The following is a 13,278-nucleotide window of genomic DNA, read 5'->3' as shown; positions in this document are numbered from 1 at the left end:
GTCTTGTATTAGCAGCTGCTTCAAGCTGAAACACAAAACACCTTTTATAGCTTCATATTAGGGATTTGGGAATGAATGTAAAGAGAACTGTTTATTGTAGCTGTCTTCTGAACAGACCCAGCATAGCACATTTTAATGGTGAACAGGGATATGTTATTAGTTGTAATTCAAGAAAGCTAGCAGGGTAAATGTTCTTCAGGCATCAGAATTTTCTTTCTTTATAAGTTCCTAAAGTCATATAAATGAGAAGAAGCCTTGAAATGCTCAAAATGAAGAATGTATGCAATGTGTTAATTATTGAAACTGTCTGACCAATTTAGTTTGAAACTCTCTCTCATTGCTATTTATTTCTCAATAAAATTATGGGAAAAAAGAAATGATCAAAATGAGGACTTACCTTGTTCCTGTACTGTTTACAAATATAATTTAACTTCACTTCAGATATCACTCATTCATTTCTTTTTTTTTTCTTGATTACTTTATCCTTTTCCTCTTTTTCAAAAGTGCATCTCCTAGGGCCACCTACTTCTTTCAGAAGGGACTGCTTGGTTTTGGACCAAACATTCTGCCTATATGGCATCATCATAAAGTTCTTCTGTTTTATTTTTTTTCTTCATTTGTGGAAATGGAAAATGGATTCATTTTGATTTTGTTCCTCACAAATTCTTTTCGGTTTGTCTTCCCAAACACTTCAGTTACTAGTTGTGTCACCTTCTCACACTTACGTTTTTTTTATGAAGGCACTCAATGTCGTGAAAAGACAGTAATTCACACCTAGGCTCCTCATCACTATGTATTTCAATATATTTCCTCTTTTAGGCCTTCTCTGGGGCAGCAGCGAGCTCTTTCCTCACTTAAGCCATATGGATTTTCTGGCAGTCTTCTTGAGTGCTGATGGCTACGGCCTTGACCCTCTGCTCCTCCTTGGCCATGCTGCTCAGCTTCTGGTTGATCTCTTGCTGTTCTTTATCAGAAGAGTGGTGTACATTGACACATTCACCATCAGCCTGTTCCTCCTCTTCACTGAGACTGGGACTTTCCCACCCATCTTCATTTTCAGCATCCTTTTCTTTCTCAACATCCAGAACCTTGGCTCCTGGAATGTAAATTTTAACATCTAATTCACCATATTCTTGTATTTTATCTTCTACAGAAGCTTCTGTAGGTTTGTCCCAAAATTTCTTCTGTAACATCTGAGGATTTGAGTCCAGAAGAGCTGCATCAAATTTCTAACAGATATTATTATATTCTTATCTTTGTGTGTCTTTTACTGAGTCAGGTCTTAGAGAATTTCTTCAGTTATGGCTACAAGACATCAAGCTGTTATCTCTTTTATAGTATTGATACCAACAGTCATGACTTCCCCAGAGTTCTTGTCAGTCACAAAATTATTTGCCACTATCATGAGCAATGATTGAATGATCACTGGAGGTACAAGGTGATGAGAGATTTGTGCAGCAAACAGAAGGATTTTTGTTACTTCACTCTGGTGGGGCTACAGAAACCTCTGAAGAAAGGGGAAAATGTTGCAACTAAAAAAGAGAACTACAGGCCAATCTCTCTCGTGAACACAGATGCCAAAATCCTCAATAAAATCCTAGCAAATAGAGTAAAACAAATCATCAAGAAGATCATACACTGTGACCAGGTAGGATTCATCTCAGGGGTGCAAGGATGGTTCAATACTTGAAAATCTAAAATGTAATACACTATATCAATGCAGAGAAAACTAAAAACCGTATGATCATCTCCATTGATGCAGAAAAGGCTTTTGATAAAGTCCAACACTCATTCATGTTCAAAGTCCTACAGAAAGTTGGAATAGATGACCTCTACTTCAATCTGATAAAAGCCATCTATGACAACCCAGTGGCTAACATAATTCTAAATTGGGAAAAGCTGAAATCTTTTACTCTTAAAATGGGCACAAGGCAAGAATGTCCTCTATCACCATTCTTATTCAATATAGTTCTGGAATCATTAGCTAGAGCTATTAGACAAGAGAAAAAATAAAAGGAATAAGAATAGGTAAAGAAGAAGTTAATTATCATTATTTGCAGATGACAAGATACTTTACTTCGAAGATCAAAAAAACTCCACCAAGAAGCTACTGGAATTAGAAAATGAAGAAAAAACTCATGGATTCCCAGCAATCTGGATATGAGGTTTGTAAGCATCATCTTCACTTCAATCATCTCCTTAGAGTTCTCTAGCTGTATGTATTTTGTTTTTCTGAAAAATCTTGGGGGGCATGTATAAAGTGAATAGCTGATAAGTTAAATGCCTCAGGATTTCCCTTTTTCTTTTGTTTCTTGAGCACTTTCATTGCCTTTTCCTACTTCTTATTTATGGAGCTCTTCTTCCCTGTGTCATATTGCACAAGCAAGTCTCTTGCTATGGGTCTTTCATCCTCAGAATCTGAGTCACTTTCCTTTTTCTCATCTCCATCTTTCCCAAGAAAAAGTGTCAGAGCGGCAACCAATATCTTAGTCACGTTGGAGAAGCATGCAGTTGTAACAACACTGACAGCTTTGCCATCATTCCAGATGTTCCTTCAGTAGACCTCAACCATCAACATCCAAAGATATCTTGGCTGCAGTTGCATTGCTGTCTCTCAGCGTTGTATACATAAAATTCTGTAGTATTATGTTCATTTTATTGTTCTTGTGTTTATCATTCATGTTCTTAATATCAGTTACAATATGTGTGTATAGTCTTTCGCTGAAGCTTATTATAGCAATGCAGAAGTTCAATGAACAGTTCCAGCAGACTTGATTGACTGATGAGATTCTTACATCTCAACAAAATCAAACCTTTGCAAAATGTCATTTGAAGATTTGGATCTAAGGCAGTGTGATTGTAGGACAGAAGTTCTTTGAGCATTGAGGAAAGTTATTCAGATATTCTAGCTAACAGTGACCAATCTGTGCCATAAACATCACCAGTTCTGCCAGTTCTTTGCTGAGTTTATTTGGTTGTAATTGAAAAATCTCCACACTGGATTGGTAGTGCTTATATTGCCAGAGAATCTCCTTCATTTAGGCCAGAGGGTCCTGCTTAATAAGATTCTGTAAATGCGGCGAGTTGTTAGGCAACTTGTTGTTGTTTCTGCTGTACATGTTGGTTGTAGACTGGTTCCTTGAGGAGTAGTACTAGAAAAAATTGCACCATTTTGCAACTCCTAAACCTAATCAGAAACCACTTTCATTTCTTGATAAAAATGTATTAAGCATGACAGACCCCTCCATTCCCAGGCCAGGCCCATCTTGTGTATATGAGACTTCCACACTGCTACACCCACCAGAAACCTCCAGACCCATCACAGGGCCAATGTGTGAGTGAGACCTTCTGCCATGCTCTTAGGACCACTCTAGACCCAGCCCAGGTCCGGCATGCAGGCCTAGTGTAAAACTCTGCAGGTGAAGTCCCTACAGACAGGCTGGGGGCCAGAACCACGCAACAGATACAGGAGTAGAACATCTTGCTAGAGGGGAACAGCAGGTTCACTTCCACAGGCTCCAGTAGGAAGAAGCTAAGCACAGCAGCCAGGCCCAAGGCACATCTGGACGAGTTCAAACTTCATAGATGCAGATGCTCTTGGCCAAGAGAGGGGACAAGAGGTAACTGGGATAAGCTAGTCTGCCTGAAGACCTGAAGTACACCAAGGAGAGGTGATCAAACAGAACTTAAGGGATCAAACTTTTTAAAAAATCACAGTTTAATACCTGCTTAGCTATACAGACCTAATGCTTGCACTTACTGACTAAAATACAAACCAATTAGCTTAAAAAATATTTCAATTGCTAAATATTACTAGTGTTCCTAATTGTAGTTCTCTAAATACAAAACTATAACTTCCTTAACCATATAATATCTCTTGCATAAGAATTTTGATACATGCACAGTTTATATCTGCACCAAAGGTCTATACCGAATTTTAGTAGGTGATAAGGTAATAACTCTACCAAAGCTCTACACCAAAGGTCAGAGGAAAATGCCATACAAAATGAAAAAGAAAAGGAACAAATGGCAATATCAGGCAATGAACCCACCTTAACAAATGCTGCAGACACTGGCACATAAGAAATTGATAATCACACAGTTGAAACCTCCGAATTAATAATATCGGAAGTAAATAAACGACTGCGGAAAGGTATAGAGGAAATCACATCAGAAATAATCTATGAAGTAAAAAAAAGGACAATTATAATGAAAGAATTAATAACTGTTTCTCAAAAAGACACAGATAAAATATAGAAGGAGAATAGAAAAATGGAATTCTTGATTGAGCAATATAGGAAAGAAATATATCACAAGAAGCAGATTCAAAGGGATATATAGGAACTTAAAATCTCAATCACAAGCTTGAAAAACATTTGAATGAAAGTGAAGATATGCCCTGTGAGTGTGTGGGAGAGCTTCTGGGACCCAGTGCCCACAGGATCTGTTCTGTCCAAACCCAGGCTCAGCGTGAGTGACAGCCTCATAGGCACTCTTGGGACCCATTCCCACCACAACGCAGCCCCCCCCACACACACACCCGCGCAGAGAGTGAGAACTTCAGCCTTCTGCGGACCCACAGATCCAGCTCTAGCACAGACCCGGAGAGTGTGTAGGAGAGCTTACAGCTACCCTGGGCCCACAGGACCTGTCCGGCCGAAAGCTAGGCACACACCATGACTGAGACCCTCTTCAGCAGCCTTGGGACCCACATCACCACTCCACAGCCCACCACCACTCATTCCAAGTGAGTAATAACTTCCGCCACGTTCTCCAGACCCCCAGATCCAGCCATATAACAGGCCCGGTGGGTGTGTAGGAGAGCTTCCTGTCCCCCCTACTCCACCTTGCCACCTCCAGACAGCTCAGACCTGGCATACAGGCCTAGCGTGAAACTCTGCAGCTGCAGTCCCTGCAGTAGGGGGATAGAGCCAACCAGTTAGTCCAGGAGAACAACATCTTGCCAGAGGAGGATAACAGGTTCACTCCCAAGGGTAGCAGCAGGAAGGAGCTGAGCACAGTAGCCAGACCCAAGACAGGAACAAGTGGATAAATTCAAACTTTGTAGATCCATACCTGAATTTCAGTAGATGCTAAGGGTGTAACTGCACCAAAGCTCTACAACAAAGGGCAAAGACAGTGCTATACAAAATGACAACGAGAAGGAGCAAACTACAATCTCAGACCCCAAGCCCACACATAACAAGTGCAGGGGACACTACCAGAGAACAAATTGGGAATCACACAGGTGAAATCAGTGAATCAAGAGCTTCTTAAATAAAGAAACACCTGCAGAAAAGAATCAAGGAAATCAGATCTGAAATTAAAAAAAAAAGAAATCCCTGAGTCAATAGCATCAGAAGTAAAACTTCAAATGTAGAAACATATGGAGGAAAACCAATGCCCACCCAGAAGAAGTGAAGATGACAACAGCTCAGCTGAAATGTGTGAATTCATAGGATCAAAAGTAAATAAGCAAAAGCAGAAAGTTATAGAGGAACTCAGAACAGAATTAATTTGTGAAGTAAAAAAGAAATCTCTGAACTCATAGTATCTGAAGTAAAGAATCAAATACAGAAACATAGGGAAGAAACACAATCAGAAAAAAACTCTGCAGTAAAAAATTAATAACAGCTTCTAAATAAGACATTGATAAAAAATAGGGGAGATTAGAAAAATAATGGATTCCTTGAATGAACCATACTAGAAAGAAATAGATCACATGAAGCAGAGTCAAAGAGATATACAGGAACTAAAAATCTCAATCACAAGTTGCAAATCCATTTGAGTGAAAGTGAAGAGAGAGTTTCAGATCTTGAAGACGCTGGTGCAGCTAGTGAAAAGGTAAGAAAATATCTCTTACAAACAAATATAACCAGGAAAAAAAAACTCATCACATGCAAGACAATGCAAAGATGAACAATGTGAGACTACTAGGTATCAATGAAAAAGAAGGAGTCAATACAAATGAAATTTAAAAATATATGGGCAGAAGTAATAGCAGAAAATGTCCCAAATATGAGGAAGAAATTCTGACATCCAGGTAACCGAAGCATACTGAATTTCATGATGACAAAGACGATTTTTCACATGCTCCTGAAAGACGTTCTAGACAGGGAAAAATGATAAGAACTCCAGGAAAGAGGACAGAAGCAACCAAAGAAATACCACAAAGAAACACAAAAGAAAAAGGAGTAAACAACGACAGGTAAATAACATATCAATCTTAAGTCCGTACATCTCTATTATAGTCATCAATGTGAATGGACTCAATTCACCAACTAAGAGAAATAGACTGGCACAGTGGATTAGGAAACAAAATCCAACAATATGCTCTATACAAGAAACACATTAACTCATAAAAAAAAATTCATAGGCTGAAAGTCAAAGGGTGGAACACAATACTACATGCCCCAGCACCTCAGAAAAAACCAGGGTTAGCAATCTTGTTCTCAGACAGTTTCAACATCAAACCAAGAACAATCAAATGAAATAAACAAGGCCAATGTATACTGCTTAGGGGAGAAATACAAAAGGAAGAGGTAACACTCTTAAATATGTATGCACAAAGCATGGGATTGCCCAACTATATGATGCAAATCTTAATGGACATGAAAAATCTAATATCCAATACCACAATCTTAACAGGAGAACATAAGACCTCCTTATCCCAAAACGATAGGTCAACCACACGAAAACATTATCAAAGAAGTAACAGAACTGTACCAGAGCTTAAAGCAAATGGACTTAGTGAACAGATACAGAGTGTTCCACTCAAACAGAGCTAAACACACATTCTTTTCAGCTGCACATGGGTCATTTTCGAAAATAGACAATATGCTTCTCCATAGGTCATGCTTAAGTATATGCAAGAAACAGAAATTATCCCATGCATATTATCTGAACACAGACCAATGAAACTGGAAATAAACCACAAAAGAAACCAGAAAACCCCCTAAATACATGGGAATTAAACAACAACCTACTCAAAAACCAATGGATCACAGATGAAATTAAACAAGAAATTCAACACTATATAAAATTCAATGAAAATTCAAGCACAACTTATCTGAATTTATGAGAAACGATGAAAGCAGTTTTCAAAGGGAAATTCATAGTTGTGAACTTACACATTAGGAAAACAGACAGGAACAAATAAACACCATAATGCTGCAGCTCCAACAACTAGAAAAAGAAGAAAAGGCCAAACAAAGAGCCCAAAGACGAAAAGAAATCATAAAGATTAGAGTAGAAATTAACTCAATTGAGATTAAGAAAATACTTCAAAGAATTAGCGAATTAAAAAGCTGGTTCATTGAAAAATTAAATAAAATCGATAAGCCCCTAGCTAACCTCATCTAAAAGGGGAAAGAAAAAAATTCAACTACAACAAATAAGGAAATAAAAGGATGTAATCACCACAGATCCCATGGAAATTCAGAAGATTATCAATAGATACTTTGAGAATCATTACTCTCACAGAATAGAATATATAAATAAAATGGTCAGATTCCTTGAATGGTACCTATTATCAAAACAGAATTAACAAGATATAACCACTCTCAATACCCCAATAACAGCCAATCTACTACTTGTGGGAATGTAGACTGGTGCAACAATTAGGAAAATCAGTGTGAAGACTTCTTAGACAACTATGACTGGAAATGCCATTCAAACCAGCTACTCCCCTACAGGGAATAACTCCAGGAAGATCTGAAAACATCATATCATAGTGATATATGTGTCCCTATGTTTATAGCAGCACAATTTGTGATAGCCAAATCATGGATACAACCAAGATGCCCATCACCTGAGGAATGGATGAAAACAATGTGCTATTTTTATACAATGGAGTATTACTCAGCTATAAAGAATGACAAACTCAAAGCCTTCATATATAGATCGATGCCACTGGAAGATATACTTATAGGTGGAATAAACCAGACACATGTGTAAATATCATATATTTTCCTTAGTATAAGAACTCAAAATAAAAAATACAAATAGAAAGTTGTAACACAGTTAAAAGGAAAGCAAGAACTTGAGGAATAAGCAATGCAGAGAGAGCAAAGAGAGGAGCTAGGAAGCATGACAGAGTCAAGACATAGAGTTATATGTAGAAGATGGGTAAGGCAATGATCTTGAGAATCTTCAGAGGATTTTCGAATCTAGCAATTATTTGGAAGAATTCTCACCCTGACTAGCTATATATGCTGACACCTGTGAACTAAGCAACTGCACTGAAGATGGCACATTGTAATAGTAGGTTCATGCTTACAGTGCTTGTCATTCATGTCTTCTGAATACATTCTGCTTGTCTTGACACTCTGGTTGCTGCCATGTTAGCTCTCTGAGATATGACTGTTTAAAAAGGAAGAGCATGGTAAATGAAGGTAGGAGACAGGAAAAGGAGTTTTGCAGGACTGTTCTGCTACAGTACTCCATATGGTTATATTTCTTGACTCTGTGTAAACATATATAATTACTTATTTCTATATTTTAAATATATTTTGATTTTTAATTTTTTTCCCTCTTATTCTGTAGGGAAGTAAAGTTTAATATATTGATACTTGATGAAAAATACCTGTTCCATGTTAGGCCTAAGATGTTTGATATTCAGAGAGATACTGATGTTAAGCTCAGCAGCCTAGGTTGTATAGTAATAACAATAAGCTTCTCTTTTGGATAGTTAACAACCTAAGTTTGCAGACCAAAAAAAAAAAAGAGAGAAAAAGGAGGGTGGAAAGGAAAGCCAGCATTTTGGACCTAGCCTTCCAAGGTCAATTAAGACTCAGTACATATGAGAACTTGTAACGTGATGTAACTTATTTGTGTCCCAAACTATCTGATCAAGGAGGTTATGAGGCCAAAGAGAAAAGTGATCCATGATATAGAGTGTGCCTAAGGAGAGTCACATGGAGAGAAAACATTTTCTCAGTCTTTCACAGAGAGCAAATTGGCCAAGCAATAGCCATGATTTATCCACATGGCTGGCACTTGCAAAGGATCTAGAAGCTGTGGTACAGTGTCTCAGGATAAATCCTGAGGAAATATGACTGAACTTATCAGATCCAATCACTACTATTCTTGTTACATAGGTCTTGCTTTATCTTGGTCTTAACCATCCAGCAGAAAAGCAGAAAAATGAAGTATGAGAAATAAAGCCATGTTGTGATGTTGAGCTGCAGGTGACTCAGGTAAACAACTTCTGACATTGCCAGTTAAGCAGAAGACCCAATACTATTATGCACTATTGAACTATTTTTGAGTCTTGTTGAGTTCACACACATATTATATTTAATTGATGGAAGTAAACCAAAGAAGCAGATACATATGCATGTCCATTTTGAATCTGTGTATTCAAATTGTTTATGATAGATACATAGATACATTCTCTTAATTCAATGAATAGAGGGATTTTTTCTAATAGTGTTTGTAAATAGGATATCATGTCTGCATCTGGTACAACAAATAACCACTAGCAAGACTGTATGCAGTGTATTAATTATTGAAACTGTCCTACCAATTTGATTTGAAACAATCTCATTACTATTTGTTTCTTAGTAAAATTATGGAGAAAAAAGAAATTGAAGGTTGTTTTTGATCTTCAAGACCCTGTCGCAGCCAGTGAAAAGCTAAGAAAAGACCTTTTAAAAACAACTAGAATGCAAGAAAATTCAACAACTTCAACATGGTACAAAGTTCAACAATGTGAGGTTAATAGACAGAAATGAGAAAGAAGCCCTCACAAATGATATAAGCATATGGGTAGAAGTAATAGCAGAACACTTCCTAAATAAGGGGAAACAATCTGTCATTCAGGAAACCAAAGCATATACAACTCCAAAATGACATCAACCCAATTTAGAAAACCCTAGACTTTTAATAGTCAAGGTCCCTGAAATTGAGCACAAGAACTACATATTTACAGTTGATAGAGAAAACAGAGCAGATTTAAATGAAAAATCTTCAGAATAAGCAGAACTTACCTCTCTTCACAAACCATGAAGTCAAGTAGAGCAGGGAGCAGAGTACTTCAAGTCCTCTATAAAAATAAATTCCAGCCCAGAATACTATACCATGCAAAACTCGCTTTCAAGAGTCATGGAGAAGTAAAATGCTTCCATGACAAAAAACAAATAACGAATTTCATGATGACAAAACCAACCCTACACAGACTATTAAAAGATGTTTTAGAAAATGAACTAAATGACCACAACTTCACAAATGAGAACAGAGAGAACACACCAAAAATGGCAAACAATTAAACACAGGAGAAAAAGCAGTAAGCAACAGCAAGTGAATAACTTCAATCATGTCTGAATACATGGCAATTAGAACCATCACCGTAAGTTGACTTAATTTGCCAATTCAAAGAAATAGACTGGCACAGTGGATTAGGAAGCAAATTCCAACAATGTGCTTCATACAAGAAACACACTTTACTCATAAAGATATTCATTGGCTGAAAGTTAAAGGACAAAAAACAACACTACATGAACCATCACCTCAGAAAAAAGCAGGGGAATCAATCCTGTTTGCAAACACTCTCAACTTTAAACCAAGAATGATCAAATGAAATAAAGAAGGTCACTATAAACTTCATAGGGGAAAAATTCAAGAGGAAAAGATAACACTCATCACTATGTAAGCAACAAACATGAGAGCACTCAATTAAATAAGACAATTGTTAATCAACAAGAAAACGCTGATATCCAATACTACAATCTTAAGATAAGACTTTAACACCCCCTTGTCTCAAAAAGATAGATCAGGCAGACAAAAAAGCAAAGACATGTCACAACTGAAACAAAACTTGGAACAAATGTAATTAGTGGATATATACAGAGTATTCCACCCAAACATAGCTGAATGAACATTTTTTTCAGCTGCACATGGGAAATTTTCTAAAATAGACCACATATTAGTCTATAGGTCATGCTTAAGTATATACACAGAAATAGAAATTGTATCATGTATATTATCTTCCCACAGTGCAATGAAATAGGAGTTAGATGACAAAAGAAATAAAAAATAGAAATATATGGAAATTAAACAACATCCTACTCAGCAACCAATGAGTTCAGCTGAAATTAAATAATATCTACAGTTCAATGAAAATTCAAGTAAAACTTATTGGAATTTGTGGGACCCAATGAAAGCAGCTTTACAGGAAAATTTATAGTTGTAAACTCACACACTAAGAAAACAAAAAAGGGATCACATAAATACATTAATGTTACACTTCAAACTACTACCAAAGGAAGAGAAAATCAAACACAAAGTCCAAAGACAGGAGGAAATAATGAAGATTTGTGGGGAAAATAATGCAATTGAGATGAAGAAAGCAATAAAAAGAATTATTGAATCAAAAAGCTGGTTCCTTCAAAGATTAAACAATATTGATAAATCCCTATCTAAACTCATCAAAAAGAAGAATGAAAAAACTCAAATACAAGCCATAAGGAATGAAAACAGTGAAATTATCACAGACACTGTGAATAGTTAGAAGAACATCAATAGCTGCTTTGAGAATCTTTATTCTCACAAAATTGAAGACAGAGAAGAAATAGACAGATTCCTAGAAAGCTCTAAATGACCAAAACTGAGTCAAGAAGATGTAACAACTCTCAATAACCAACAAGACCCAATGAAATACAAAGTGTAATTAAAACCTTATGGACAAAGAAATGTCCAGGTCCTGATGGACTCACATTGAATTCCACAGGAAATTTGGAGAACTTATTATCCCAATATAAATCAAACTCTTCAAAGAAATTGAAAAGAAAGCAATCCTCCCACAATCATTCCTGGAGTCAAGTATTATACTGATAAAAAAACAGGGAAAGACACAACTAAAAACGAGGTCTACAGGCCAATCTCACTCATGATCATAGATGCAAAACTCTTAAATAAAATCCTAGCAAATAGAATTCAGCAAATCCTCAACAAGATTATACACCATGACCAGGTAGGTTTCATTCTAGGAATGCAAGGATGATTCAATATGTGCAAATCTATAAATGCAATACACTATATCAATAGAGCCAAATCCAAAAATCACATGATCATAACTCTTGATGAAAAGTCTTTTGACAAAGTCCAACACTCATTCATGTTCAAAGTCCTACAGAACATTGGAATAGATGGCCTCTATGTCAAACTGATAAAAACTATCTATGAGAACGGAAGGAATAGCACAATTCTAAATGAGAAAATATGAAAATCTTTTATGATCAGATCTAGTAGAAGACAAGGACATCCTCTATCACAACTTCTATTCAATATAGTGCTGGAATCATTAGCTAGAGCCATTAGACAAGAAAGAGAAATAAAAGGAATAAGAGTAGGTAAAGAAGAAGTTAAACTACCATTACTTGCAGAGGGCATGACACTTTACCTGGAAGACCAAAAAACTTCACCAAGAAGCTACAAGAATTGATAAACAAATTCAGTAGCATAGCAGGATACCAAGTCAACACCCAAAAGTCCATAGCATTCCTCTACACAGATAACAAACACACTGACAAGGAAATTAGAGAAACAATACATTTTGCACTAGCATCATGGAAAATGCAATATTTGGAATTAATCTAACTAAAGAAGTCAAAGTTCTATTCAATGAGAGTTACAGTAATCTGAAAAAAAGCGATCATAGAGGATTTCTTTAAATGGAAATATATTCCCTGCTTCTGGATAGGAAGAACCAACATTGTGAAGATGGTCATACTCCTGAAATTGTTAGGCAGATTTAATGCAATACATATCAACCCACCAACATATCTCAGAGACCTACAGAAACTGTTCCTAAAATGTATTTGGAACCAGAAAAGTCCTACAATAGCAAAGCCAATCTGGTCAACAATGACAAGGCAGGAAGCATCAAAATTCCTGACTTGAAATTGTACTACAAACCTACTTTGATAAATTCAACATGTTTTGGGCAACAAAATAGACCTCAGTGTCAGTGGAATAGGGGTGGGTCCAGAAGGGTGGAGGGGTACTGAGAGGACGGTGGAAGTTCTCACTCACACGCCGGGTGAGGGCTGTGTCTGGAGAGTTCCAGAGGGTGCAGGGGAGCATGTATGATCTCCCACACATGGGCCAGGTCTGGGCTTGGGCTGGGTCAGGAAGGGTCGCGAGAATGCGGGGGAAGTTCTCACTCATGCGCTGAGCCTAGGCTCAATATATTAATTATTGAATTTTTTTTTGCTATTTGTTTCTCAATAAAAAGATTCTTTAAAAAGTCATTCACAATGTACTACAAAATAAAGTTAC

General features: G+C 36.9%; 1 pseudogene; it reads right to left on the bottom strand.

The window, feature by feature from the left end:
- Window positions 1-474: 474 nt before the first annotated feature.
- On the bottom strand, window positions 475-3,119 carry LOC101585989 (annotated as a pseudogene).
- Between the last annotated feature and the right edge of the window lie 10,159 nt (window positions 3,120-13,278).

The sequence above is a fragment of the Octodon degus genome, unplaced genomic scaffold (assembly GCF_000260255.1).
Source record: "Octodon degus isolate 3935 unplaced genomic scaffold, OctDeg1.0 scaffold00337, whole genome shotgun sequence".
NCBI lineage: Eukaryota > Metazoa > Chordata > Mammalia > Rodentia > Octodontidae > Octodon > Octodon degus.
The sequence above is the reverse complement of the archived record's forward strand: the minus strand, read 5'-3'. Positions and strand labels throughout refer to the sequence as shown.